At 39.4% G+C, this 25291-nt stretch overlaps 1 protein-coding gene and 1 pseudogene across 2 annotated transcripts in view; both read left to right on the top strand.

Annotated features, from left to right (window-relative positions):
* Window positions 1-25291, top strand: part of HSD17B12 (hydroxysteroid 17-beta dehydrogenase 12) — a 167571-nt gene that overhangs the window by 38308 nt on the left and 103972 nt on the right. The window lies entirely within an intron of this gene.
* Window positions 2723-14075, top strand: LOC112607224 (annotated as a pseudogene).

Below are 25291 nucleotides of genomic sequence, written 5' to 3'. Positions count from 1 at the left end.
GAATAATCTATTGCACCTAGTAAGTTTAAACTTGGAAGATTTACTATAGGTGAGAAGTTAACAAGTGGTAGCCTGTGTATGTATCTGGCTCACAGATGTGGTATATTTGGCTTGGGTAGAGTTTTTTTTTTTTTTTTTTTTTTTTTTTGAGACAGAGTCTCGCTGTGTCACCCAGGCTGGAGTGCAGTGGCCGGATCTCAGCTCACTGCAAGCTCCGCCTCCCAGGTTTATGCCATTCTCCTGCCTCAGCCTCCCGAGTAGCTGGGACTACAGGCGCCCGCCACCTCACCCGGCTAGTTTTTTGTATTTTTTAGTAGAGACGGGGTTTCACCGTGTTAGCCAGGAGGGTCTCGATCTCCTGACCTCGTGATCCGCCCGTCTCGGCCTCCCAAAGTGCTGGGATTACAGGCTTGAGCCACCGCGCCCGGTCGGGTAGAGTTTTAATGAAAAAAAACAAAACAAAACATAATTTATCATCAAACAATTGGAAGATTTTATCTAGAAGGTTGTATATCAGGTCTCTCTTGAAAAATAGCAAGCTGTTTTTGTGTTGGGCCTTCATTTCCATATTAGCTGGAAATTGCCTGATTTACTCACTTTCATGACCTCCTGGCTCCTATAGGTATTTGAGTTTGCAGTTTTTGCTGCTGTAGATTATTAATTTATATGTTAGCTTTTTAAAGGAATATGGTGATGAGCAAGACAGTCATAGAGCTTACATTCAAGTAGGAGAAGATGGACAATAATACGAGATAAATAATGTAATTGCACATGGAAGTGGAATAAAGCAAGAGTCTGGGATAGAAAGTAACTAGTAAATGGGTGGTTGGGATGGGGATATTTTAGTTAGGGTGGTCAGGAAGGCCTCTCTGAAGACATGACATCGAGTGGCCTTAGTGTGAGAAGGAGCCAAACATGGGGTAAGAGTGTTCCAGGCATTCTGAGCATGGTGGCTGACGCCTGTAATCCCAGCACGTTTGGAGGCCGAGGTGGACAGATCACGAGGTCAGGAGATCGAGACCATCCTGGCTAACATGGTGAAACCCCATCTCTACTAAAAATACAAAAACATTAGCTGGGCATGGTGGCACATGCCTATAGTCCCAGCTACTCGGGAGGCTAAGCCGGGAGAATTGCTTGAACCTGGGAGGCAGAGGTTGCAGTGAGCCAAGATCGCACCACTGCACTCCAGCCTGGGTGACAGAGTGAGACTCCATCTCAAAAACCAAAAAGAATGTTCCAGGCAGAGGAAAAAGCAAGTGAAATGACCCATGGGTGGACCTGGGCTTGGGGTGTCTGAGGAAAGGCAAAGCCGAGAGTATAAGAGGAGAAAATGGTAGTAGAAGAGGGGTATGAATGAGGTCATGAAAGATCCTGTAGGACATAAAAAAACCTTGAGACCTTGTTCTGAGTAATGGGAAGTCATTGAAGCAATTAAACAGGGCTAAGGTTGTAACGTCAGTTACTTTTTGCAAAGATGTCTGTAGCTGCTGTGTGGTAAATAGACTAGTGGCAAAAGGTGGAAGTAGGATGTTGTTAAGGAGGCTTGCAGTCATCTAGGGGAAGTATAAATGAACCAGGGCATGGTACTTTTAGGAGTGAGAAGTGGTAATACGTGGTATGTGTTAGAGAGAGTAGACAGGTCTTATGGAGGATTGGATATGGGATATGGGAATGGGAGGAATCAAAGCCAACTTTGAGGCTTTTGGCTTGAGCAACTGAAAAAATGGGTAGTCCCATGGGGAGTTCTGACAGAGGAGCAAGCTCGAAGTGGGAATTGAGAGTTTTCTCTTAACTTTGTGACCCTACTACAAAAATAAGGTTGAAAATGAAAATTCCTAAAATGAAATTATTTTTATCTTACAGCTCTTTATGTTTTTTGTTTGTTTGTTTGTTTTTCTCCATTAGAAGACTTTGCCATTACTTGGATGGCAAACCAGCTGCAATGGAGGAAGTATACAGATGTATATTGGAGGATGTATTTATATTTTAATGTGTAGCTATCTGCTGTCAAGAATTAGGCAGTGAGACTAGGCACTGTGGCTCACACCTATAATCTCAGCACATCGGGAGGCTGAAGTGGAAGGATTGCTTTAGGCCAGGGATTCAAGACCAGCCTGGCCAACACAGTGAGCTCTTGTCTCTACAAAAAATTTAAGAATTGGCCAGGTGCGGTGGCTCACGCCTGTAATCCCAGCACTTTGTGAAGCCAAGATGGGCCAATCACTTGAGGCCAGGAGTTAGAGACCAGCCTGGCCAAAATGGTGAAACCCCATCTCTACTAAAAATACAAAAATACTAGCTAGGAGTGGTGGCAGGCGCCTGTAATCCCAGCTACTTGGAAGGCTGAGGCAGGAGACTTGCTTGAACCCGGGAGGCAGAGGCTACAGTGAGCTGAGACCGCGCCATTGCACTCCAGCCTGGGCAACAAGAAAAAAAAAAATTAAGAATTAGCCTGCCATGGTGGTGTGCTATTTTGAGTAATGGGAACTCACTGAAGGAATTGAACAGGGGTAGTGATGTGATGTCATTTACTTTTTGCGAAGATGCCCTGGCTGCTGTGCTGTGAATAGACTAGTGGCCGTGGGTAGAAGCAGGATGGTCATTTTTAATTTTCTATTTATTCCAATTCAGTGTGGTCATAAAGGATCAAGTGTAATTTATTATTCACATTTTATTGTTATGGGGAATTAATTCAGTTTTACTATTAAAAAAAGGTGGCATGATAGTCATCCGAATGTTCTGGGAGAATCTTCCAGAGGTTTGTAACTCTTAGAATTGAAATCACTATTTAAGACCAAGATCGTAACATAAGGCAAGATTGAATAAGGTGAATAGACTCGATGAATTACAGTGCTACTTGTAAAGGATAGTAAATTCACTTTTGCATTTTAGGTAGTAACTTTTATTGTAAATTCGGATGCAAGATGAGATAATAGAGTTTTCACCCCTTTTCAAGAGCCATTTGAGATAGCATTTTGACTAGATCTGCCATTCACGTCAAATTAGAAATAATTTATAACTTTATTTTATATTTATTTTATTTTATTATAATTGGGTTGGAAGGAAATAGTCTTTTATAAAAGGTTAGTTAGTGGCATATTGTCATTACCATTTATTTTACTTGTTTAGAAAATGAAAATCATTATACTTAAATTCAGTGTATATTATGTAGAGAACATAACTGATTTATAACCATGTAAAATTTCTTGTCTTACTAACAAAACGTTCAGTTTTTCCTTCTTTGTGAAACCTTGAGTCAAAATGTACGAGTGAGGATGTTTATATTCCAGTGGTGTAGCTGAACCAGACAGGTCTGCAGAGCAGTGGTTTATTTTTAGACCTGCGTTGCCATTTTTATCCTGCAAAAATATTCATCAGTGTCTTGCTGACAGGCCATCAGTTTTATAAATGTGTCACATAGACCAGATTTTGTTCTTTGTCTCATTTTCCCTCCAACTCTTCTTTTCCTTTTGATTTGTTCATACAACTATTTGGAGGAAGAGAATTTTTTTTTTTATTTCAATTCATGTATTAGATGCTTCAATTCACAGATTTTCAGCATCACCCAGTTCATTCATCTATCTGCATCTGCTTACACATCTCTGCTTACTGTCTGATATGGGAAGCTGTTATAGATCACCAAGCTGAAGACAAGGAAAAGAGAAATGCATGCATTGGGGATTCTCTTCATGGATCCAGTCAGTTTTTGACTGCCTTCTCCATATATGTTTTTACATATGTATGTGTATGCTGTGTGTGTGTGTGTGTGTGTGTGTGTTTTCATTTATTTACTTGTCTTGCCCAACAAGGGACTGGCATAAAATATTTTGCATAAAAAAATAGCTGCCTAAGGGCCTAGGGGTTACCATATGTGGCAGAAAGCCATGTATTGAAAATAAATCCACCATTATCTTTAAATACATAGAGCACCAGTTATTTAATTTGTTAGGAGACTGTTTTAGCCTGTTTGGGCTGCTAAAACAAAATGCCGTAAACCAGGTGGCTTATAAACCACAGAAATTTATTTCTCACAGTTCTGAAGACCGTGAAGTCCAAGATCAAGGTCCTGGAAAATTTGGTATATGGTGAGGGACTGTTTCCTGGTTCACAAATGGTACTTTCTCACTGTGTCCTACCATAGCAGACGGAGCAAATGAGCTCTCTCAGACCTCCAAAAGAGGACTGATCCCATTCATGAGGGCTCTGTCCTCGTGACCCAACCATCCACAAATGCTCCCTCCTAGTACCATCACCTTGCGGGTTAGGGTTTCAACTATGAATTTTGGGGGAACACAAACATTCAGACCATAGCAGAGGTGATGTTTTGATTCCAGATGCCTGAGTGACAAATATAACCAAAACAGAAGGAAAAATTCCTGCAATCAAGAGAAACTAGGGGCACATACTTGTGAATACAGTAAATTAATTTTTAAACAGTGTATATTCATGTCTTATTTTTATAAAAACTCAGATTCCCAGAGCAGGATTGGTATTCACTTGTCTATCTCTGCAACAAATATTTACTGAGTAGTTACTTGAGGGCCCAAAATATTAATTGCCTTGGTGGATACCATGGCTTGGAGAATAGGACTTCTGACTTGTAGAGCTTATAGTTATTTTAAGAGGAAAATACTTCTATGTATATTTCACAGACATGGCAGTACAGCATACTAGGTAAGAGTATAGGTACTGGAGCCAGAAATTTGCGTTTATAGTTTATGCTAGTCATTTCCTAGTTTTGTTACCGTGAGCAAACTGTTCAGCTTTTCTGAGCCTCAGTTTCTTCATCTATAAAATTGGTATGTACCTCAGAAATTACTAAGGTTAAAAAAGATGATGCTTATTTAACAAGCTGCTAAAAATACTGAACATCATGCCTAGCACATGGTAAGCACATAATAAATGCTGGTTAATTAATAATAACAGGAATAACAATGATGGGGATAATAAATATTCTGTGCATATTCTATAATGCTTTAATATCAGGAATGTCTTCAGCTGTAAGTAACAGAATAACAACTATGGTGGCTTAAACAGATAAGGATTTATTAATCTAACAAGTCTGACATAGACCAGATTGAATATTAATTATTCAACAATTTTTATCGATAATCTATATGCCAGGTACTGTTCTAGGCACAAAGATTCATCCACTAACAAAATGCAGTTATTCCTGTCCTCATGAAGCTTACATTCTAATTGGGGAGAGAGGCAAAAACAAACAAAACAATGTAATATGAAAATAGTAAGTTATTACTGTGTTAGAAGATGGGCTTCATAGAAAGCTTTGTGAAGGAGGGCCCATTTAAGTTAGGCCATAAGGGAACAACAGAGTTTGAATAAATGAGGCTAGGTGAGAGAAAGACACAACAGAGGAACAGATATGAGACAATGGAGGAGCCATTTAGAGCCATCTCAAAATGCAGTTTTGGCAACAGTGCTTTGTTGGTCATCAAGTAGTCAGGAGCCATGAATGCAAGATTTTTCTAAGATTTCTAAAGTAAAAAATTTCATGTTATTTTCACTTTATGTAACAGTTAACAATCAAGTACTTAATAGTGATAGTAATATGTAGTAGTGCTTATAAATCAAACGTTGTTCTAAATACTTAATACTAACGATAATAAAAGCATATGGGCTGACGCTTACATATGCTAATTATGTATCACACTAGTCTAAGGATTTGGTATTCATATCCTAATCTCTGAGTTAAGTACTAATACTATTCTCATTTTACAGATAAGTAAATTTAGATAGTTTGGTAACTTGGCCAGGTTTATTTGTCTCTAAGGACAATAAGAGAAGAAGTAGCTGGAGAGATAGCCTCTCATTCCATAGTCCAGGGGATAGAGTGGGTGAGGAAATGGTCAGGGAATATAAGTAGGTTGAACCCCTAAAGCCTGAGCAAAGGAAGAAAGGAGAAATTGAGAGCGTTAGTAAGGGCTTGAGATGGCTCATCTAAACACAGTTACCCACAATTTCCACAACTCTGGCAGAATTTTACCATTAGATGAGATTAGGTCCAGAGCTTTATCATATTTCAGAGACAGGCTTTCCGATGCTAAGCATCATGCAGATATCTTACCCAGCAGGGACCATTAGAATCCTTTTCTCATAAGGAGAGTGTCTTTTGTTGTTTGTTTCTTTACTTGGTTATCTCTTAAATGAAAGAAGAATTTTCCAATTTCAACATGAGCTTTCAAATTCTCAAGCACATTTAGGTTGTGTCTAAATAGCTCTTATAGAACAAATATTATGATATGTGCTGCCTATTAAAATTTCTGTCTGTGTTCATGTACACATTCTATCTCTAATTAGAAGCTGCCAGCCCTGTCAAAATACAAGTATGGTCCACTCTTAAAACGTGGTGTAAGAAAATATAAATTTATAAAAATAACCAAAGTGGAGGCCAGGGGGACATGGAGAGTACTTGCATTCTAAAAAAATTTTGAAGGCTTCCGTTAATTGGGAAAGTTTGCTTTAGGTAATAATTCAAAGAATATATTTTATTTATGTAGTATAAATGTGAAACCAGAGTTATCACATAAAGGGTGAACTTACTTAAATACACTTTATATTAAGGATTCAGTCATGGTACAACATTATGCTCATTTTCAGTGAAGGAGACAATTATATAGTCAGATAGCATATGATAGAAAGGACTGAGGCATCACAGGCCAAGAGGCCTCCTGAAACTGAATGTGGCCTTGCTGGTGCTGTTAGACTGAGTAGCCCTTGTCAGAAGGAATGTTAGATTCCATCAGACAATATTCTATGTAAAATATTACATCAGTCCTTGTGATTTTCATTAGGTGTTTCCCAAGCTACTCTTACGTTATTGGGATCAGCTAACTAACCAAAGGTGGCTGTGTTATATTTAAATAAAATCTTGAGTTTAGAAGGTTTCAGGGAAGTCCCAGTTTAGAGGGAACTTTGTATGAACTTTGATTCTGTTTGAATCTTGAGCATGCTAAAAAATAACTCATGAATATAAGGCTTTTTTTTTTTTTTTTAATAGAGTCTTGCTGTATTGCCCAGGCTGGTCTTGAATTCCTGGTCTCAACTGATCTTCCTGCCTCAGCCTCCTGAGTAGCTGGGATTATAGGCACACACCACCCTACCTGGCTTATAAGGCATTTTGTTGATATAAATTCCCATCATAGGACAAACCACCATCTCTTAATGCTGAGTTTTACAACTCTCCTTCTCCAAGTACTTGGTGTTATGGTAAAGCAGTAGGAAAAAAAACACAATAATGCACCCTCTTTCTACCCTTTAATCCATTTTGGTTTTTAATCAGAGCTTTTTTCTTCTGCTTTGCCAGTGTACTTCTTGATCTCAGGTTGGGAGAGATGAACTATGCCAGTAATGTATAGTGGGCAGTGGCCTCCCCTTTCTCCCGAGGTGGTAGAGTAGGTTTGGTCCTTTTTTGTTTGTTTCATTTCTAGAAAACTTGAGTTTATGTGTTTTTCTGTCCTAGGCTTTACATGCTAACTGAATTAAGCAGACATCTCAGTTGTGGCAGTAACCACATGGGGGCTTGCATAGTGTAACTCTGTGTTTTTTTTTGTTTTTTTTTTTTTTGTTTTTGAGACTGAATCTCACTCTGTCGCTCAGGCTGGAGTGCAGTGGCACAGTCTCCACTCACTGCAACCTCCGCCTCCTGGGTTCAGCAATTCTCCTGCCTCAGCCTCCCAAGTAGCTGGGGTTACAGATGCCTGCAACAACGCCCAGTTAATTTTTGTATTCTTAGTAGAGACGGGGTTTCACCATGTTGGCCGTTCTGGTCTCAAACTCCTGACCTCAGGTGATTCGCCCACCTCGGCCTCCCAAAGTGCTGGGATTATAGGCATGAGCCATCGGACCCGGCCCAATTCTGTTTAACTAATATACAGAATATAATTTTATTTGAATTTTAAACTATAAAAACATTATACAAGAAATATATTTACTTATAGAAAAATTAGAAAATTCAGCTAAGTAAAGAAAAGAAAAGAAAAGAAAAATTACTTATATTCCTCTACCTAGAGGTAACTACCATCAACTTTTTGGTCTGTGGCTCTTTTAGATTCTTTACATTTTTTTCCCAATACAAAAAATGGCTACTGTACTTGTTACTCCTCCCACTGTATCTGGGAATCAGATTATTTATGAACTAGATTATTGGTAAGCTTCTTTTGACTCATCATTAGGTGATGATCCTTAGAAATTTCAATTAAAGATCTTCTGGAGAAATAAACATTGTTAAAACAAAAATAGTTAATTTTTGTTAATTTTAAAAATGATCTATTGTTTCTTCACTGGGCTGTGTATCATAGACAGTTTTCACTGCCAGTCACCCTTCTTTGGTGCCATAATTTTTGATAACTGTATTGTGTTCTGTTGTATTGATATGCTATAATATGTAATATAGATATGCTATATAATATAGATACAGATATGGGTATAAAAGATTAGTATGCACCACAATTATATACTATATCTATATGCTATTATATGTGCTATATATGCTCTATAATTACATATTATAATGTATTTAGTGGCCCCTTATGGTTGCAATGTTGGTATTGTAAACAGTGCTGCCACATACCAGCATCTTAAAGATCTTGTTCATTCTGACAAACTAAAAGGGAAAGACAATAGAGTAGTAAGTTAGCAAGGGCCAGCAAATGGCATAGAAAGTTACGACATTTAAAGAATTGTTTCAGATGTCCTTTTATCTTAAAGATCAATGACAATTTAAGTAAAACGAGGACTATTGTACATCTAATAGAATTTAATAAGATACTAAGTTTATATGTTTAGTAGTGTCCTAATCTTGTGATGGATTGAAGGTGTTTTCAAGATGCTAAATAGCAGATGGTATTAATTTTTTAATTAATTAATTGCAAAGTATGTGAGTAGGTCAGTAACAGCACAACTATAACTTTAGACATCAGAGAAGTTGTTTTTTCTCTCTTTGAGCTCTAGTCCAGACAGTGAAACTTTGTTAAATTATTTACATTTAAACTTTTGCTGGAGACCAGGAAATTTCTATGATGCGTTGGTAGAATAAAAAGCCATGTAAGTAAATAAATGAAATCACTGAAAAGTACATAAGAGGACATTTAAATCAGACTTTTATTAAAAGTTCTACTTATGAGAGGTAGCTTCTTGAAGGGAGGAAAGTATGCTTTCTTTGATTCTGTGAAGCTCACAGTCAGCTGTACCTGCTGCCCATCCGCTGCATCTGAAAGGGTAGCTTAGCTAAGAAGTTGAATTAAACAAACTTCAAATGATAAACAGAAAGTTATTTCACCAGTCTTTAGCACTTCCACCTATGGGTTCACAGAAGAAATAAAAGTCATAGAAACTAGCCTCAAGGTTTCTTCTTTTCTTGTTAAAAGTCTGTGGGAGAGAAGGTAAAAATAATAAAAAGTGTTTTTCTTTTAATTCAGTTATTCATGTACTTTCTATTTTAAATTTTTGAAGATGAGCCAACTGTAGGCTTATTATTTTAAATCACAGCTCTAACTTGACTTATACTGTTCCTAAAACTTGTGGATGTGTGGGTTTTTGTTTTTTTTTTTTAAGAAATTAAAGATGAGAGAAGTCATTACTGTGATTTTATATTCATCGTAGTCGTGGACTCATAGGGTCTTGGGTATTCATTTAGTTTGCAACTACATTGTAAAGATGCTGAAACTAAGGCTCAGAAATATCAACCACTTGTCCAGGTTGATTTAACTAGCAGAACCAGGACCAGAAAATAGATTTTCTGACTATTGGTCAATCCACCACTATTTTATGTAGCGTATAATCTCTGTAACTGAGAAAAATTGTGTTGGATTATATGAAACCCCTTTAAAAAGATTTAGTTGGAAGTGAATTTCACTGAGTGTTCGTTTTGAAAAGTCTATTAGTCATTAAGTTGTTTAACATCATTTTATTGGCAGTCTGGGGGTTTACCAAAAAGTAGAAAGAGGATCCAGCTGGATGTTGTATAACAAGAAGGAATTGTGTTGAGCTTCCATGGTTTTGACTTCTCAGGGATGAGAAAAAAAAATTAGTTGAGAATAGATGAGCGTTCTGCCTTTCTTTTCTCGCATTTGTTGTTGATGCTACCATTATTTATTTCAGTCTTCAAGATGAATAAATTGTTTATTAAACTATCTTTTGGTAAGACTGTTTTGAAGTTCTTGACCAGGCCTGAGTCAGGCATGACAAGTAAATTGACTTGATTTCTCCTAGTTGTAAAGTACCTAGGAGTGTGCTGGGCCTCAGCATTAGTATGTTTAAACACGTGCCTTTAAGATATATTTAATCCTTAAAGAAGAGGTAATTATTCACCAGGAGACTCTGGCCCAAACTTTATTATAGTGTTACTGTGATAAGCATGATGGCTTAAAAGGAGAATAGCTTTCTAAATCTCATTTCTAAATCTCTTAGTGAGGTGAGACAGAGTGAATAAAATCCAGGGTCTCTGTTTTTGGAGAATTTACCCACTTCTTATATGAAGAATATTATTAAAATCATTATTTTTTTGTTTTTTTTTGAGACAGAGTCTTGCTCTGTCACCCAGGCTGGAGTGCAGTGGTGTGATCTTGGCTCACTGCAACCTCTGCCTCCTGGGTTCAAGCAATTCTCCTGCCTCAGCCTCCCAAGTAGCTGAGATTACAGGTGCGCACCACCCCGCCCAGCTGATTTTTGTATTTTTAGTTGAGACAGGGTTTCGCCATGTTGGCCAGGCTGGTCTTGAACTCCTGACCTCAGGTGATCTGCCCGCCTCAGCCTCCCAAAGTGCTGGGATTACAGGTGTGACCCACCGCGCCCAGCCTAAAATCTTAAACTGGATGAATTAGGTTGAAATAAATCAAATAATCTACACTAGACCTTCCCTTATGTTTATCTATCCTGGTGGATATAAATGTGGACCACTGAAGATAAGTTAACTAGTGAAATTACCAGGTAGATCTCATTATACCTCTTTCACTTTTATTAAACCTGAATTATATACAGTATTTCAAAGGCACTTGTGTAGTAGACGCTATTGTCCTACTGGTGTGTTTGCATACTGTTTATAAGCTAAGGAGATCTTTAATGTAATCATGTCAGCTGAAGAATGAAAAGGGTCATAAATTTGGAAAGGAGAGCTTTATTTCTCATAAGTGGTTGCAGCCTGCAGGGTGGTCATCCTGACAGGCTGGGAAGCAAAGCCTCCCACCAGAAGTCGGAAACAGACACTTCCAGGGAGGGGCAAAGGGAACAGGAATTTATGCTGGGCAGAGTGGCCAAATACGTATGTTCAGTAAGCTCTAGGAGGCATCATGAATATTCAAGGAAGGAGAAAATGTGCAGTTGAGCTTCAGATCTTTCCATGGCATGGAACCCATGTCCAAAGAATGGCAGCATTAGCATGATCTCAGGGTGGAGTTTTTGGTCTTCTGACATCAAAAGATGAAGCAGAGCACATGAAAACGTTTACTGTGCTTCCTCTGCAGACTGGCCAGAACCACTCTGTATGGTTTGGCTGTGTCCCCCCTACCTAAATCTCATCTTTAATTGTAGTTCCCATAATCCCCTTACGGGGTGGGAGGGACCTGGTGGGAGGTAATTGAATCATGGGGGCAGTTACCTCCATGCTGTTCTCCTGATAGTGAGTTGTCATGAGATCTGATGGTTTTATAAGGGGCTCTCCTCTGCCCTTGCTCTGTACTTCTTCTTGCTGCCACCATGTGAAAGAAGGATGTGTTTGCTTCCCCTTCTGCCATGGTTATAAGTTTCCTGAGGCCTCCCCAGCCATGCTGAACTGTGAGTCAATGAAATCTCTTTCCTTTATAAATTACCCAGTCTTGGGTATGTCTTTATCAGCAGCGTGAGAATGGACTATACACACTCCCTGGTTGGTGATCTCTTATCAGGAAGAAATGCTGCTGGTTAGTTGTTTCATTGAAACTGCAAAATGAGGGGGCAGCAGTCAGGCTATTGGTTGCAGTCAGTGGTGGATCTTTTTTTTTTTAGAGACAGGGCCTCTGTCATCTAGGATGAAGTGCTGTGTGGTCTCGTCATAACTCACTGCTACCTCTTAACTCTTAGGCCCAAGGAATCCTCCTTCCTCGGCCTCTAGAATAGCTGGGACCATAGGCATATGCCAGCATGCTTAGCTAACCTTTTTTATTTTTTGTAGAGACAGGGTCTTGCTGTTGCCCAGGCTGGTCTTGAACTCCTGGTCTCAAGTGATCCTTCTGCGTTGGCCTCTCAGAGTGCTTGGGATTATAGATGTGAGCCACTGCACTCAGTTGAAGTTCAAGTTATTAATTAATTAATTAATTGGCAGTCTCAGTTGCCCAGGCTGGAGTGCAATGACATGATCATAGTTCACTGCAACCTCAACCTCCTGGCTCAGGCAATCCTCTTGCCTTGGCCTCTCAAAGTGCTGGGATTACAGATGTAAGCCACAATGCCTAGCCTCAGGTTATTTAAAAAGTGGCTGATGGGAATGGGGAATAAAGAAAAATGTCATTCTCAGTGGTGAAGAGTGACTTGAGTACAATATGAAACTGATTCCCTGGCATATTATATTTGGGAAATACCAGGTGGACCGTTTGAAATTAAAATGTTGGTTAAAGATAATGAAAAATAAAGTTGGATTCAGCATTATCAGATTAATACGGAATCCACTCTTTGGAGTATTTGTGTATGCACAGTGCATTATTGCTAAATGTGTCTGTTATAGGTAGTTCCTAGTTTATAAAGAAATATTGTATTGTGTCGTTGGGTTTATGTTGTGGTGATCAGATTATGATGTGATGAGTGACAAGTCATTTAACCTCTCTGAGATTGTCACTTCATCTGTTAAATTAGATGCTTTAATCAGGTCTTATTATCTACCACCCTCCTAGGGTTGTTTGGGCAACTACTGATTGTACCTCATAGAGTGTTGGGACCATTAAAACAGACATTGTAAAGTATCTGCTACTGTGTTTGGCACCTGTTAGGCACTTGATACATTTAGATTTAAATTTTAAAAGGCTGTTCTACCCATAGAAGCAGCCAAAACTTAGGTTTCTCTGTATTCTGTAGTGTAAATTGAGTGATATATTGATTAGTTTTACTTCCCAAATTCAAGGAATGATACACCAAGCAAAACAGCAATTTCTGTTCCTTTCCTTTTCTAGCCTTTGATAAAAAGCTAATCTTTAGTAACTTTTAAAAAGAGGTTTAGGGGGAATTCACATGGAGGTCAGAGTGGAAGCAGGTGTGAGAGGGCCCAGCAGAAGAAAACATCGCTGCCAAAGTGTTTGAGTCCATTGGCAAGTTTGGCCTGGCCTTAGCCATTGCAGGAGGTGTGGTAAACTCTGCCTTATATAATGTGGATGCTGGGCACAGAGCTGTCATCTTTGACCAATTCCATGGAGTACAGGACATTGTGGTAGGGGAAGGGACTCACTTTCTCATCCCATGGGTATGGAAACCAATTATCTTTGTCATTCTCGACCATGTAATGCGCCAGTCGTCACTGGTAGCAAAGATTTACAGATTGTCAACATCACACTGCGCATCCTCTTCCGGCCTGTCGCTAGCCAGCTTCCTCACATCTTCACTAGCATCGGAGAGGACTATGACGAGCGTGTGCTGCTGCCCATCACTACCAATATCCTCAAGTCAGTGGTGGCACACTTTGATGCTGGAGAACTAATCACCCAGAGAGAGCTGGTCTCCAGGCAGGTGAGTGACGACCTTATGGAGTGAGCAGCCACCTTTGGGTTCATCCTGGACTATGTGTTCTTGACACATCTGACTTTGAGGAAGGAGTTCACAGAAGCCATGGAAGCCAAAAAGGTGGCTCAGCAGGAAGCAGAGAGGGCCAGATATGTGGTGGAAAAGTCTGAGCAGCAGAAAAAGGCGGCCATCATGTCTGCTGAGAGCGACTCCAAGGCAGCCGAGCTGATCACCAACTCACTGGCCACCACAGGGGACAGCCTGATTGAGCTGTGTGAGCTGGAAGCTGTGGAGGACATCGTGTACCAGCTCTCGCTCTCGGAACCTACCTGCCAGCAGGGCAGTCCATGCCCCTCCAGCTGCCCCAGTGAGGGCCCACCTTGCCTGCATCTCCACGGGCCAACTGGGCCACAGCTCCGATGATTCTTAACACTGCCCTCCTTCTGCCCCCACCCTAGAAATCACTGTGAAATTTCATGATTGACTTAAAGTGAAGGAAATAAAGGTAAAATCACTTCAGAAATTCAAGTAAAATTCTCATTACATAAAATTAACCATTAGCCACTTTGCAGTGTACGATTCAGGGGGCTTTAGTACATTCACACTATTGTGCAACTTTCACCTCTATCTAGTTTCAAGGCATTTCTATCACCCCAAAAAGAAACACCATATCCACTAAGCACTCTCTATCCTGCCTTGCACTTTCCCTGGCAATCGCTAATCTGCTTTCTTTCTCTATGGACTTACCTATTTATTCTCGATGTTTCATGTAAATAGAATACGGTGATGACCTTTTGTGTCTGGCTTCTTTCATTTAGCATGATGTTTATATATAAGGTTCATCCACATTGTAGCATGTATCAGTACTTAATCCCTTTTTGTGGCTGAATAATATTCCATTATATAGATATACTACACTTTGTTTATTCAGCCATCATTTGTTGGACATTTGAGTTGTTTCTACCTTTTGGCTATTGGCAGTGGTGCTGTTAGGAACATTCATATACAAGTTTCTCTTTGAATACAGGTTTTCAGTTTAGGGGGCTATATACCTAGGAGTGGAATTGCCAGGTCATTTGGTAATTCTGTTGATCTTTTTGAGGAACTCCCAACCTGTTTCCCTCAGTGGCTGCACCATTTTACATTTCTACTAGCAATGTACAAGGGCTTTAATTTCCCCACATCCTCACCAACACTTAATTTACATTTTAAAAAATTACGGTCAACCTAGTGTGTCACTGTAGTTTTGATTTGCATTTCCCTAATAATGTCGAGCTTTTTTCTTATGCCTGTTGGCCATTTGTATATCCTCTTTGGATAAATGTCTATTCAAGTCCTTTGCCCAATTTTAAAATTGGGTCGTCTTTTTGTTACTGAGGTGTACAAATTCTTTATATATTCTGTATGCTAAACCTTTATTATATAGATGATTTGCAAATGTTTTCTCTCATTCTATGTGTGGGTTGTTGCATTAGTCTGTTTTCACACTGCTGTAAAGAACTACCTGAAACTGGGTCATTTATAAAGAAAGGAGGTTTAATTGACTCACAGTTCTGCATGGCTGGGGACGGCTCGGGAAACTTATAATCATGGTGGAAGGCGAAGGGGAAGCAAGGCATGTCTTACATGGCGGCAGGAGAGAGATCGAGGAGGGAACTGCCACATGCTTTTAAACCATCAGACCTCCTGATAACTCACTATCATGAGAACAGCATGAGGGAACTGCCCCATGATCCAGTCACCTACAACCAGGACTCTCCCCTAACATATGGGGATTACAATTGGAGATGAGTTTGGGTGGGGACACAGAGCCAAACCATATCAGTTGTCTTTTCATTCTCTTATAATATCTTCTGATGTACAAAAAAATTTTAGTTTTGACGAAGTGTGTTTTCCCTACTTTTTCTTTTGTTGCTGTAGTTTCATAGCTGACCTTAGTTAGCTTTTTCTCTGCCTTCTGTATCCCCTCTACTTTCTAGCACACCTTGTCTAATTGCTAACATTTATTGAGAATTTCTTATGTGCCAGGTCTCATGCTAAATACATTACATACATTGTTCCATTTAATTTGCAAGGAGTCCAGTATGGTGGGTGCTACTATTAACATTTAATTGAATCTTTTTTTTTTTTTTTTTTGAGATGGAGCCTCACTCTGTCACCCAGGCTGGAGTGCAGTGGCACAATCTTGGCTCACTGCAAGCTCCGGGTTCACACCATTCTCCTGCCTCAGCCTCCCGAGTAGCTGGGACTACAGGCACCTACCACCATGCCTGGCTAATTTTTTTGCATTTTTAGCAGAGACAGGGTTTCACCGTGTTAGCCAGGATGGTCTCAATCTCCTGACCTCGTAATCTGCCCATCTCGGCCTCCCAAAGTGCTGGGATTACAGGCGTGAGCCACCATGCCCAGCCTAATCGAATCTTTACAATGACTCTATGGGACAGATAATATTGTATTCACTTTACAAATGAAGAAACCAAGACAATAGTGGTTAACTATTGCTATAAATTAACTAGCCACAGAAGTTAAGTAGAGGTGGCAGAGTTGGGATTTGAATCTACACTTGAACCTTGCTGGTTTGATTTTAGTGTCCATGTTCTTCACCACTTCTCATATTGTATTTGCACTAAAATAGCAAAAGCCTTTCCATTGTGGTGACTTACCAGGCCCTGTGATTCAAATGTTACTCCCACATTTTGGGTATTCCCAAAGGAAGCCACAAAGTAGTTTGAATCAGTTAGATCACACTGAGGCATAAAGATTGATCACCTTTTAATTCTTATACATGCGTTTGCATTTTTAAAGAGGATGTGGCATTAACCAAAATGAATCATTATTTGCAAGGGGTTTTAGTTAACCAAATAAAGTGAAAAAATCAGGCAGAAGCCATTTTGGGGTTATGGTGCCACTAGAAAGAATTCCTTGCCTGGAAGTTGGCCCAGGGGAGCAACTGCCTTAAGCAAGTCTTGCTTTTCACAGTTTTGTTTGTTTGTTGGTTTGTTTGTTTTTCTGTTCTGGACCTATAGATGCTTTGAATTTTTGTTATTGTTGTTTGGGTTTGCCAGTTTTTTAAGTGGCAAGCAGAATAGTCTCCAGTGTCTGGTTGGGTCAAAATAAGGGGAGTAAAGAGTCAAAGAGAGGGCTGCTTAGTGGGGAACCTGAAAGGACTGAGTGGGAAAAAGGGGACTCTATATTGGGACAGGACATTTGTAAACTGGGCATTTTCTTTCTATAGCAATCTACTGTTCTTGAAGAAAGACGTGTGCTTCCTCATACCATGGGGTTTTGGAAAATGCCCACAATATCTGGGTGTATGCATAAACTAATATTTTTTCTGTAAAATTATTTTTATAATATGATGAGGAGAACAAGTTAGAGTGGTCTTATATTGCATCACTTTCACTGTTTGTCTTTAATAAAAATGGAGGAAGTTGCTGCTGTTTTATTAACTTGCACCCCGCATGCTTCTCTTCTTTGTTCTTTGTCAAATATGAGCTGGCGTGTGTTAAGACTACGTTAGCATTTGCTCTCAGGGACTTCTGTGGTTTCTAAATTCAGCACTGCTAAGCCCCTACACTGTTTGCCTGAATCAATTGAGACTGCTATTTTTAGCAACAAAAGGGGATTGAAATAGCAATTTTCTTTCCATGTAATAGATTCCCAAGAGGAATACTGATGCAAGCTCTCTATCATTTTCTATTCCTACCACCCTCCTCCCAAAACCCTCAGAGGAAAGGCAGCTGTCATGGATTGCGGCAGTATTAATCTTTAATCAATCGAGTGTTTTCTGCATTCAGGTTTTCGGGGGGAAAAAGGGGGTCACAAGAAGGAAACTGCTTGGAATAACTAAGCTCTTAGGCATGGACTTTACAGTCAGAATTTTGTGGGTAGTGGCAGGGAATAGGCAGAAGAGCTAAAAATAGTGAGTTTGCTTCCAGTGTTGCTTTAGTCTATTTTTGATGTTTGATTTTGATAAGGTTGATTGGGTTCTTACTAAAAATATCTGTTCCTAGCAAGTTGAGGACAAAAAGAGTAGAATATTTTTAACCTACACAAACTAAAGTATTTTTGTTGACTGTATAAAATCTGGAAGTGGAGCCCTGGTCAGTTGCCAGTATTTTATATAATCTGTAGCAAGCTAGACGCTTCTGGATGCCAAGTTGGTCTATTCTTTATAGTTGTCGGTTTCCATCTTCTCAAAGGCTTGTAAATTTGGGTTCTGGTGTTATATTTGTATATGAAGACATAAGCCTTTTTTAAAAAAATCTTCCTTTTTCTCCTTTCCTTCTTTTCTTCCTCTACCTTATAGTGCCACCCGTGACCGTCATCTGTACTGTACCAACCCACATGGTTCTGGGTGACACCATATAGCTTTTTTCTGTGTATTGTTAAAAACTATCCTAACTTATCCACGTATTTCATAGCAAAATGGAATCTGAGGACACCAGTGTTAAATGAAGAAGCAAATCTTAGAGACAAGAATATGAACTGTCAGGCCAGGCGCGATGGCTCACGCCTGTAATCCCAGCACTTTGGGAGGCCGAGGCGAGCGGATCATGAGGTCAGGAGATCAAGACCATCCTGACTAACATGGTGAAACCCTGTCTCTACTAAAAATTCAAAAAATTAACCAGGCGTGGTGGCGGGCGCCTGTAGTCCCAGCTAGTCGGGAGGCTGAAGCGGGAGAATGGCGTGAACCTGGGAGGCGGAGCTTCCAGTGGGCAGAGATTGCCTGGGTAACACAGCCAGACTGTATCTCAAAAAAAAAAAAAAAAAATGAACTGTCACTACTTTGGTAATTTAACATGTTTTCGCATGTTTCACTGGCACATTATGAGTGAAGTAGTTCTCTCTAGCACTGAAAATCATCACTTTTCTCTTGTTTTTTTCTTCGACTTTTAAGTTCAGGGGTCCATGGGCAGGATGTGCAGGTTTGTTACATAGGTAAACGTGTGCCATGGAGGTTTGCTGCACAGGTCATCCTGTCACCTAGGTATTAAGCCCAGTGTCCATTAGCTATTCTTCCTGATACTCTCCCTCCCCCACCCTCTCCCCCTCCAACAGGCCCCAGTGTGTGGTGTTCCCCGAAAATCTCTGCTTTTCAAGGACAGCCTCAGAATTCTGTGAAAGTGCAAATCTACAGATTTATCATAACATTTATGTTAAATTTCTTGAAAATTTAATTTAAAATTTCAAGAAATGTGAATTTCTTGAAAATCTCACTTTTATATAATTGATTCTTGACATTGAGAGGAGGCTGAAGAGTGTAGGGGTTGTGTAATTATTTCTAAATAAGGTGGGGAAAAAGCAGTGGGTAGGGTCATAAAAGGTTAGTTTTCCTTTTATAATCTCCCTTCATTCATTCACTCATCCATTCATACAGTAAAACCTCATTAATTACCTGCTTTTTGCCAGGTTCTGTGCTAGCAGTTAGACTGTGATGACCCAGGCAGACTCTGCTCTTACGGAATCTTGTGTGATGAATGTCATGACGATGTTGTCCAAAGGACCACCAGGATGGCTAGATAGTAGGAAAGAGAGTTTTATTGGCAATATCAGTTTGCAAAGCAGAGAGTCTCCAGCATGAACCAAAAGCACTTTCTCCAAAGCAAAAAGAGAAAACTAGAGGTTTTATAAAAAGGAGAATGTTACCTATTGCTCTTTGAGAAAGTTCACTGGCTTTGGGTAAGGGTTTGGGGAAGTGGCAAGTCCTGATTGGTGAGCAACTGCTGTGGACAAAATTAGTTCTAGAGTTGCAGCAAGCATAGATAAAACTGCTGTCAGGTTACAACCAGCAGGTTCAGCAGTCAGGCTGGCAGAGAATTACATTCTTGGAGCAATGTTTTGTACCCTAAGGACTTTTCCCCCTGGATTCTTATCTCTGTTTCAGTCAGGTATGACAAGAATGACCCAACTGGCATGATCAGCTTTCACAAAGGGAGAGTGCAGAGTACTATGGGGTAGAGATTTCTGTATGAGGTTCTAAGTTAGTCTACAGGTCAAGGAAGGCTTAATGGTTTAATTGGGTGGTTTAATTGGAAAACCTCAAGAATGGGCGGGAAACACAGCTAGAAGTGTGTTTCAGTTCATTGTGCTGCTATAATAAAATACATAAAGAACAGAAATGTATTTTCTCACGGTTTTGTGTGCCAGGAAGTCCAAGATCAAGGTGCCTGCAGGTTCAGTTGTCTGGAGAGGGATACTGTGTGCTTCCAGGATGGCACCTTGTTGCTGCATCCTTGGAATGCTGTGTCCTCACAGGGCAAAAGGCAGAAAGGCGAGTTGGCTGAAGGAACAGTTCATGAAGATTCTTTCGTAAGGGGCTTAATTCCACTCATTAGGGAGGAGATCTCATGGCCTAATCACCTCTTAATGTCTCCACTTCTTACCACTGTCACATTGGCCCTTAAGTTTCAACACCTGACTCATGGAAGGGACACATTAAAACCATAGCAGAGGGTACGTTGGAGGTGTAGGGAACATTTGTGAAGAGAAAGCATGTTACCTTGGAGGAACTGGAAAAATTTCAGCACAACTGGGGAATACTTGAGTGGAAGGAGGAAAGTGGTAGGAGTAAGGTCAGCTCATGGAAGACCTTATAAAGAATGAGGGGAGTGGGAAGCCAGTGTCAGGTTTTAGGCAGGGAAGTGAAGTTCAGATTTGCAATTTGGAGTGATTGTTTTGGCTACAATATAGAGAATGAATTGGAGAGGAGTAAGAACGGGACCAGGTGAATGCTGGCTGTTAACAGTAGTTCTTATAGGAGATGAATGATGGTAGCTCTTGGTGGTAGCAATGGGAAGAAGTGAATGAATTTGTGTTTCAGTTTTTATATAGTTGGCAAAAGGGAAATGTAACTTCTTGGCAGGGAAAAAATGGTGTTTGAGAAAGATAATTTTTAACTGTGCATAGCATGAATTGAGTGAGGAGGGATGAAAGATTCCTCGCACAAGTCCTTGTGTTTGGGACGATAGCGTAGATTGGGGTAGTAGTTGTGAGAATTAACTGGATGATATCAGTGACATGCCTTGAGCAAATATTCTTATAATGATGTGAATATTATTTTGTTTTCATAATTTATTTTATTGACAGTTTACACTTGCTTTTCTGGGCCTATCATAGTTACTTTAATAAGACAGAAATTTATTTTTCACCCACTTTAAAGACTGGAACTTTTGTATATGTTTGATTCCTTATGATAAACAGTAAAAGAAGAAATGATTGGGATTTTAAAATGGCGTGGTAATTCAGTAGTGTTATCAGGGACCTTGATTCCTATGATTCTGTTCCATTATCTTAGCCCATGGCTTCAACCCTAAGATTACTTCATGGTTCAAGAGACTGCTGCAGCTACAGCCATCACTTCAGAACTGGCTAGATGAAGGGCAAAAGGGGCCTCTCTCTGCCAAGTCAGCTTCCATTAAGCAACCTTTTTCAAAGTCCTTCACAACCTTATTTCATGTTGTTCCCTGAAATTAATCATATGGCCACTGCTAGCTGGTAGGGAGGTTGGAATATAAGTCTTTATTCCAGGCCACAATATGCTGGGTTAAAAATCAGTATTCTCCTGCAAAGGAAGAAGGGTAGAATGGGTATTAAGGAAGGCAACCAGCAGGATCTGGTCCAGATGTGCATTTAACACATGAAGGATGGCATCCCCAGGATAGTTTTTGCATATTGTATCTTATCATTTCAGTGTTGCTGTGAATGCTTAGTTTTTTCATTTTAAGAAACCACAAAAAAACAAGCAGTACTTCTGATTTGGATGACTTGGAACTGGTCTTTGTTTTATTTGGTTTTCATTGAAAATTGGTATTATAAGGGTGGGAGTGTTTAGATCAGTGTTTCCCAAAGATCAACCAAGAGATGATCTTAGGTACCACATTGATTAATATTTTTCAATTTTGACATTCATATGTTTTTTATACTAATAGTCTATGTTAATTGAAACGGATGGTCCTTTAAAAGTAGTAATTAAACAGTAATTAAGTAATCAAGTTTTCTATTAAATTTTAAGAAAAAAGATCAGTTTTAAGAAAACTTAAGTGGCCTTGAGAAACACTGATTTAAGCAATACTACCCTGATTTTGGGAAATTGGAGTAGATGAGTTTGCTGGCTCAGTTTACACCATTTTTCTATTCATAGTAGCAAAGGACTTAAAAAAAAATGCAGTACATGTACATGGTTAAAAAAATGCAAAGAGTTAAAATAATGATAAGAAGTAATCTCTTTCCCATCTTTCCCTAATCCCCCAGAAGCAACTATCAATAGACTTTTGATTTGAGATGTTATGCTTTGGTTTACCTTTCTAAAATTTATGATGATGAATTGACTCCCTAGATAATATAGTTTAATTTTAAAATAGTGAAAATCACACTATTATTTTATAAAAATAAAAAATTATTGAACGTAACTGAGGAATTTTCTTTTTTTTTGAGACAGAGTCTCGCTGTGTTGCCCAGGCTGGAGTGCAGTGGCACGACCTCGGCTCACTGCAACTTCCGCCTCCTGGGTTCACTCCATTCTCCTGCCTCAGCCTCCCGAGCAGCTGGGACTACTGGCGCCCGCCACCAAGCCTGGCTAACTTTTTGTATTTTTAGTAGAGATGGGGTTTCACCTTGTTAGCCAGGATGGTCTCGATCTCCTGACCTCGTGATCCGCCCGCCTGGGCCTCCCAAAGTACTGGGATTACAGGTGTGAGCCACCGTGCCCGGCAACTGAGGGATTTTCTACCCAACTACAGCTGCTATCTCTGCTACTACTGTTGGAAGATATATAGCTTTAAGGCAAAGGAAATATCTTTTTTTTTTTTTTTTTAATTGAGACAGGGTCTCACTCTGTCACTGAGGTTGGAGTACAGTGCCACAGTCATAACTCACTTCATCCTCAACTTCCTAGGCTCAGAGGATCCTCCTGCCTCAGCTTCCCAAGTAGCTGGGACTGTAGGTGTGTGCCACCATACTGGCTAATTTTCTTGAGTTTTTTTTTGCAGAAACGGGGTCTCACTGTGTTGCCCAGGCTGGTCTTGAACTCCTGGGCTCAAGCATTCCTCCCACCTCAGCATCCCAAAGTTTTGGGATGAGCCACTGTGCCCCATGAAAATACCTTTAAAACCAAAAGCAGGAGAATCCTTGTTCCCACTGTCTTAAACAAATTTGAATTTTTTCCATGTTTGTTGAGTAAGAGTTGTTCTTTCATAATTGGCTTAAACTTGGGTATGTTTGTACGTTATTGCAAATATAATACATTACCCATCATGCAACTTGTAGATCTACAGGCTTTGTCATTTCCTTTGCTGGGGAAATGACACTTGGTCTCCCATTACCTGACCACTGTATATAACACCAATTATTGTAGAACTACAGTGGTGCTATAGAGATGCCTAAGAGAGGCCCTGGATTTCCAGTTTTGCTTTTTTGTGTGTGTGTGCCCATAAATAATTTTTGCACTTTTCTGTTTTCTCAGAAAAAATATTTACTTGTGAGGTAATATTTGACTTACATATAACTGGGCAATGTTGGATTTAGTTTTGAGAAGTATGAGAAAATGGAAAAATGATATTTTTATCTGAAATATCAGAAGTTATATTTTTAATATTTGTACAATGTAATCATATTGTTTCTGCTTATATTTAAAGTCCTAACCATGAAGTGGGTAATTTATAGAATATCTAATATCGAATGTGAACCATTGTATTCTTGATAGTCATACACATAATAGTTTCTGAAGGCTTTTAGTTTCATTTAAATTTGATAGTTGCTAACAGGAGATAGGAAAAAATGTTCTTGCTGGGCATAAATCTTTCTAAGTGTGTTTAGCATCATTCTCAACTAAAGTTAGTGTACTTTGGTATAATATGCTTAAGAGGAACCTTGGGTGCTTCTAGTTTTAAAAAGATGAAGTAGCAATACTTTTGGCCTTTCTTCTCTTGGAAATGTTCTCTAAAAGTTAGAAGAATAAGAAATGGAAAGCTCCATTTTGATGCAACTAGGGAACTCTTGTCATCCCTCACCCCCAGTCACAGCTATTAAAGGTGGTGGAGTGGTAACTGACTTCCAGAGCAGACACCTGAGTCCTCATAGTGGGGCCACCATTGGGAAACAAGCAGGTTTGTCCCTTGGATCCCAGAACAGCACAGGAATTGGAAGTATCAGGTACCTCAAAAGACAGGTGTGGGGCAGATGTGCTTGAAACTCAGGGAAATTAAGCAGCAGAAGCCCTAAGATGAGACACCTGACTGAGAACAGAGGATAAGTAAAACACTTGCAAACTAATAACTGCCCAGCAGCCAGAAGACTGGAAATTAGGGAATGCTTTTTAAGAGACATTGAAGGGCCCCCAGAGAAGAGACACATACTGACTTTTGTGGATTCCCCAACGAAAAAGCTGATTGGCCCATTGATTGAGTTGTATTGAGGGCCACGGTGTAATCACCTCACCTATGAACTCTAATCAATATTTTAATGCAGCCAAAATGAGAATGACCAAAACAATCAAGAAGGAACTTATAGGAACAAAATATAAAGAGTAGAAGAAAATGTAAATGTGTAAACAAACTGTAATTAATATCCTCAGAGATTAGATAATGGATCTATAATAAGAACAAGATGCTGTTAAAAGTGAGAAAGAGAGAGAGAGTATGCAAAAGAGCAGTCAGAATATGAAAGATTCTTCAAAGCAGAAAAATTGACAACCTACATTTAAAAAGTATATAGATGGTTTGGAGATAAAGTTGAAGAAATTTACAGGAAAGTAGAGCAAAAGGAAAAGTAACATTAATAGAGAAGCTATTAAGTCCAAATTCTGATTTATAGGGATTCTAGGAAGAGAAAAATGTGAGGCAGATATTATCAAACAATTAACATAAGAAACTTTTCAGAACTGAAGATCATGAATTTTAAGACCCACCAATGCCTAGCACCAGTGAGTGGAAAAACACCCACTCATTTGGGTACGTTTTCATGATGCAGTCCTATAGACTAAGTAATAATTGTAAAAGCCCCAGTGACAAAAAAAGCAGGTTACTTAGAAATGGTGGGAAATAAGAATGGTGAAACATTTTAAAATGATACTTGTGTTAGAAGACAATGGAGAGTTGTCAAAAATTTTTTTGTTAAAAATGATTTCCTGCTTAGAATTCTATACCCAGTTAAGCTATTATGCGTGTGGTTAGAAAATAGACTTTTTATAAAAAGATATACACAATTTAAAAATGTTATCTTTTAAACTGTCATATAAGGAGACATGATGACTAAATGTGGTATGATATTCTGGATGGGATCCTAGATCAGAAAAAGGACATTCAGTAACAAGTAAGTAAATCTGAATAAGATATGGACTTTCATTAATTTTATCAATATTGGTTCACGTGAATGTGAGGTGTATTCAGGAATGTTCTCAGGCATAGCACCTGTGAGGAAGCAAAAGAAGCAGAATTGAGCAGAGGGAGAAGTCGAACTGTGATGCAGTTGTAGCAAAGGTTGTAGCTGATACCATTGGCCCTGAATGTAGGATGGCTCTAGAGAGATGCCTAATTGAGGTAAGGGAGCCCAACCTTTGTCCCTGAGTGTGGCCTCACCAAGAGAC

Source organism: Theropithecus gelada, chromosome 14, assembly GCF_003255815.1.
Source record: "Theropithecus gelada isolate Dixy chromosome 14, Tgel_1.0, whole genome shotgun sequence".
In the NCBI taxonomy this organism is placed as follows: domain Eukaryota; kingdom Metazoa; phylum Chordata; class Mammalia; order Primates; family Cercopithecidae; genus Theropithecus; species Theropithecus gelada.
The sequence above is the reverse complement of the archived record's forward strand: the minus strand, read 5'-3'. Positions and strand labels throughout refer to the sequence as shown.